This window comes from Mauremys reevesii, unplaced genomic scaffold, assembly GCF_016161935.1.
Source record: "Mauremys reevesii isolate NIE-2019 unplaced genomic scaffold, ASM1616193v1 Contig2, whole genome shotgun sequence".
NCBI lineage: Eukaryota > Metazoa > Chordata > Testudines > Geoemydidae > Mauremys > Mauremys reevesii.
The window spans coordinates 578,727-584,801 of NW_024100826.1; positions in this window are offsets into that span (position 1 = coordinate 578,727).

A 6,075-nucleotide genomic window follows, 5' to 3' on the forward strand; every position below is an offset into this window, starting at 1 on the left:
ACTCACCAGATGCAGGACAAGCTGATCCCCATGGGGTAAGGTAAACCCTGACCCAGAGTCCAGCTGTGCTGGATCATGGTATACAAAAACTCAGAAACTGAACATCCCCATAATCAGGAGACTCACACAGCAGAGAACCCAGAAAGGCTGAAGTAAAGATCCCAAGCAAGGAAGAGACTCAGACTGCCTGGGTGTGACCTCAGAGAACGGCTCAGCCTGTCACAACCAGATAGGTATAAACGTTGTTTGTGATAACAGACAGAGCAGTGACAGATGCCACACAGCCTTCCCCAATGCTTAGCTCAAAGGTAGCCTTTGGGCTTGTCTACACTGGCAATTTACAGTGCAGCAACTTTCTCGCTCAGGGGGGTGAAAAAACACCCCCTGAGTGCAGCAAGTTTCAGCACTATAAAGTGCCAGTATAGACAGTGCACCAGTGCTAGTAGCTATGCCCCTCGTGGAGGTGGTTTTTTTAGAGCGCTCGTTCTGCCCCAACTACACAAGCCAAATTAAAGCGCTGCGGTGAGAAGAGAAGAAGAGAAGAATTTAAGGGCTTGGAATTAATGAAGAGAGACTGTCATCACTGCAAAGTCTGATGTTTTTATTGCAAGTCATGCAATATTTGGTGCTTTTCTTAAAGCCCCAATTCTTCAAGTCCTATGATTGTGAGAGAATCTTAGCTTTCATTTTTTAATAAAAAATAGTAAGTTTCTAGCTCTCCTTGGAGCACAGAAAAGCTAAAAACTATGACCCCCTAGTGGCTCAGACAACAAATAGCAGTAAAAATAACCCAATATTTTTAAAAAAAACAGGAGTACTTGTGGCACCTTAAAGACTAACAAATTTATTTAAGCATGAGCTTTCGTGAGCTACAGCTCACTTCTTCGGATACATAGAATGGAACACACAGACGGGATATTTATACATACAGAGAACATGAAAAGGTGGAAGTATGCATACCAACAGGCAGAGTCTAATCAATTGAGATGAGCTATCATTAGCAGGAGGAAAAAAACTTTTTGAAGTGATAATTAAGATGGCCCATAGAAGGTGTGAGGAGAACTTAACATAGGGAAATAGATTCAATTGGTGTAATGACCCAACCATTCCCAGTCTTTGTTTAACCCACAGTTAATAGTATCTAGTTTGCATATTAATTCAAGTTCAGCAGTTTCTCTTTGGAGTCTGTTTTTGAAGTTTTTTTGTTGCAAAATTGCCACCTTCAAGTCTGTCACTGAGTGGTTAGGGAGGTTGAAGTGTTCTCCCACTGGTTTTTGAATGTTATGATTCCTGATGTCAGATTTGTGTCCATTTATTCTTTTGTTATTCTTTTATGTCTTTTGTTAAAAGAATAAATGGACACAAATCTGACATCAGGAATCATAACATTCAAAAACCAGTGGGAGAACACTTCAACCTCCCTAACCACTCAGTGACAGACTTGAAGGTGGCAATTTTGCAACAAAAAAACTTCAAAAACAGACTCCAAAGAGAAACTGCTGAACTTGAATTAATATGCAAACTAGATACTATTAACTGTGGGTTAAACAAAGACTGGGAATGGTTGGGTCATTACACCAATTGAATCTATTTCCCTATGTTAAGTTCTCCTCACACCTTCTATGGGCCATCTTAATTATCACTTCAAAAAGTTTTTTTCCTCCTGCTAACAATAGCTCATCTCAATTGATTAGACTCTACCTGTTGGTATGCATACTTCCACCTTTTCATGTTCTCTGTATGTATAAATATCCCCTGTCTGTGTGTTCCATTCTATGTATCCGAAGAAGTGAGCTGTAGCTCACGAAAGCTCATGCTTAAATAAATTTGTTAGTCTTTAAGGTGCCACAAGTACTCCTGTTTTTTTTTGCGGATACAGACTAACACGGCTGCTACTCTGAAACCAATATTTTTAAAGTCTCATGATTTGGGGGGACCTGAATGAAAATTTTTCAGTGGTTGAGAATGGCAATCCTGTGTCAAGCTAGAGCTGGGCAAAATCTTTCAGCCAAAAAGTTTATTGGCAAAAAATGCAGGTTCAGAGACATCGGAAAGTTTCACAGATTTGTGTCGGTTTGGCTGAATTGTTCATGTTCAAACAAAACAGACCACCCCACAAACAACAACAAAAGAAAAAAAATCCAAAAGGTAACATTTCAATTTTTTGGTTTAAAACAACTTTTTGTTTTGATATTTCCTTCACATTTATTAAATACAATTAAAAAGTTATAAAACTACTTAAAACTGAAACAAAATATTTCATTTAGTTTCAAACAAACCATTTCTTTTAACCAGAAATACTGTTTTGACTATTTTATCATCGGAAGTATAGAAAAATTTCAGTTTTGGTTTGACTCAAAACAAATGTTTCAATTTTTCAGAATTGCCAGGGAACCAAAAAATCCATTATTTGCCTAATTCAGTCTTTGCTGCACAGTTTCAGCGTCAGTTTTCCTACTCTTGCAAAAAGTGTAATGGGAACTCAATGTCAACCTGCATGGGCCAAAGCCTTCAGGGGTGTAACTGTAACAAAGTCAAGCACAACCACATCTTGGCTTTCAGCTTCCTGTCAGTGCTGTGACACAATCCGGTGGCTGGCTTGAAAAATATCAAAAGAGTATTTGAGTGAGTGCTTTGATCCCTTATGAACAACACTTCCCTTTTATGGTATCACTTATTAGCCTCTCTTGTTAACAAACATTGATGGTAGGAGAGGACCCTTTCTTCTCCTGTCATCATGTGGGTCCGTGATAAAGTTACAAATATGGGAGTAAGGATGTTGGGCCAAGCTGACTAGTGGTTTTGGGGTATCCAGCTTGTGATGCCTTAAAGGGTCCTGATGTTCAGAAAGTGCTGAGAACCCACCTTCTGAAAATCAGGCCCTTGTGAGGTGTCTCAAGTTGGATACCCCAAATTACTACTCACCTTTGAAAATCTTAGTCATGAGGCCCTGGAGTCAGCAGGAGTTCTTCCATGAACTTTAATGGGCTCTGGATCAGGCCCGAAACACTGTTAGTTAACCCTTCAGTTAACATAACTCTAAGCCTAAGCCCCACCTAAGACAAAAGGTGTGTGTGTGAAGCTGCTCAACAGTTTTTGGCTGAGTATTGTTTTGTGCATGTGTGTGTGTAAGCGAGAAAGAGATCATGCAAACTGAGGTCATACAAGGACAGACTGAAGCCTGGTCTACACTTAAATCTTAGGTCAACCTAACCAGATTGCTCAGATCTCTAAAAAATTTCACGCCCTAAGCACCGAAGTTAAGTTTTACTGAAACCCTGGCATCGATGTGGCTAGGTTGACAAAAGACCTAGCTTCTCATAGAAGTGGATTACCTACCTCAATGGAAAAACCCCTTCTGTCGAGGTAGGAAGCATTCAAACAATGGCCCTGAGGTGCCAGAGCTGTGCTACTGTAGTGTAGACATACCCTGAGAGAGAGGCAGACATCCTGAAGGAGCAGCGGAAAGCATGGTTGCTGACCTTGGAAAACACTGGGAAAGAGGTTTTTGGGTCAGGGAGCTGGCTAAAAGAGTGTCCTTGGCACTGTGAGCAAAAGAAGCTGTTTCCTGCTGTTTACTTCCCTCTGTATTCAGAGACAGAGGACTTTGAACATTCCTTATAAAGAAACACAACTGTATCAAAGAAACATCTGACTACTACCAATTTCAACTCCCAACTGGAACACCCACAGGACTCCAAACTTTGACTAGCCACTTGGTATGAAAAGGGGCTGTCACTGCTTCTGTGCTATGAACTGAAGGGATCTGTCACTTGCAAGCAAATGGCTAGGACTAAATGAATTCAATCAGGAGATCTTCAACGATCTGAAATACAAAAAGAGTCCTACAAAATGTGGAAACTAGGTCAAATTACAAAGGCTGAATATAAACAAAGAACACATGTACGTAGGGCCAAAATTAAAAAGGCCAAGGCACAAAATGAGATTAATCTAGCTAGAGACATAAAGCGTAACAAGAAAACATTCTACAAATACATTAGAAGCAAGAGGAAGATCAAGGACAGGGTTGGACTGTTACTCAATGGAGGGGGGCAGGGAACAATAACAGAAAATGTGGAAATGACTTTTGTTTCAGTTTTCACCAAAAAAAAGGTTAGCAGCAATTGGATGTCTAAAATAGTCAATGTCAGTGAAAATGTGGTAGGGAAAGACTGAGTTAAATATATTAGGGAAAGAACAAGTTAAAAATTATTTAGACAAGTTAGATGTCTTCGGTCCTAGAATACCGAAGAAGATATCTGAGCCTTTAGCGATTGTCATTGAAAAGTCATGGAACACAGGACCGATTCCAGAGGACTGGAATAGAGCAAATATAGCACCCATTTATTAAAAAAAAGGGAAATAAGGAAAACCCGGGGAATTACAGGCCCATCAGGTTACTTCAGTAATCAGAAAGATAATGGAGCACATGATTAAGCAATCAATTTGTGAACACTTAGAAGATAATAAGGTGATAAATAACAGTCAGCATGGATTTGTCAAGAACAAATCATGTCAAACCAACCTAAGAGCTTTCTTTGACAAGGTGACAAGCTTTGTGGGTGAGGGAAGGGGTAGATGTGGAAGATATTTATGTTAGTAAGGCTTTTGAAACTGTCTCGCATGACCGTCTCATAAAAAAACTAGAGGAATACGAGCTAGATGGAGCTACTATAATGTGGGTGCATGACTGGTTGGAAAACTATTCCTGGAGAATAGTTATCAGTGGTTCACAGTCAAGCTGGAAGGGCATATTGAGTGGGATCCCACAGGTCTGGTTCTGTTCAATATCTTCATCAATGATTTAGATCGGGGTTGGCAACCTTCCACAGGCGACCTTTCAGGTAATTTGCTGGCGAACCATGAGACAATTTGCTGACATTAACCATCCACAGGCACAGCCCCCTGCAGATCCCAGTGGCCCTGGTTTGCCGTTCCCGGCCAATGGGAGCTATGGGAAGTGGTGGGCTGCAGGGACGTGCTGGCCATCGCTTCCCGCAGCTAACATTGGCCGGGAACGGCAAACCAGGGCCACTGGGAGCTGTGAGGGTCCGTCAATGTAATCAAAATGTCTCGCGAACCACCAGCAGATGACTCTGATGGGCCACGTGCCAAAGGTTGCTGACCCCTGGTTTAGATAATGCCGTAGACAGTACACTTATAAATATTAAGGATGATACCAAGCTGGGAGGGGTTGCGAGTGCTTTGGTAGATAGGATAAAAATTCAAAAGGATCTGGACAAACTGGAGACATGGTCTGAAGTAAACAGGATGAAATTCAATAAGGACAAATGCAAAGTACTTCACTCAGGAAGGAACAATCAGCTACACACATACCAAATGCCTAGGAAAGAGTACTGCAGAAAGGGATCTGGGGGTCATAGTGGATCACAAGTTAAATATGAGTTAACAATGTAACACTTTTGCAAAAAAAACAAAAAAGCAAACACCATTCTGGACTGTATTAGCAGGAGTGTTGTAAGCAAGACAAGAAGTAATTTTTCCACTCGACTCCATACTGATGCAGCCTCAACTAGCGTATTGTGTCCAGTTCTGGGCACCCCATTTGAGGAAAGATGTGGACAAATTGGAGAAAGTCCAGAGAAGAGCAATAAAAATGATTAAAGGTCTAGAAAACTGACCTATGAGGGAAGATTGAAAAAACTGGATTTGTTTAGTCTGGAGAAGAGAAGACTGAGAGAGGAGCACAGTTTTCAAGTACATAAAAGGTTGTTACAAGGACGAGGGAGCAAAATTGTTCTCCTTAACCTCTGAGAATAGTACAAGAAGCAATGGGCTTAAATTGCAGCAAGGGCAGTTTAGATTGGACATTAGGAAAAAACTTTCTGTCAGTGTGCTTAAGTACTGGAATAAAGTGTCTAGTAAAAGTGAATAACTAATAACTTTCTGGAAGTTGTGATCTGTTCTCAGGTATTCTGCAAGCAGAAAACAGAAGAAACTTGATCAATTAGTTATGTGCTGCTAATAGATTTGCTCCCCGCTGATTATTTTACCCTGTAATGCTCCTTGTTGGTGTATCAGCTATCTTCATTCTATTATCTTTGGACATCGTTG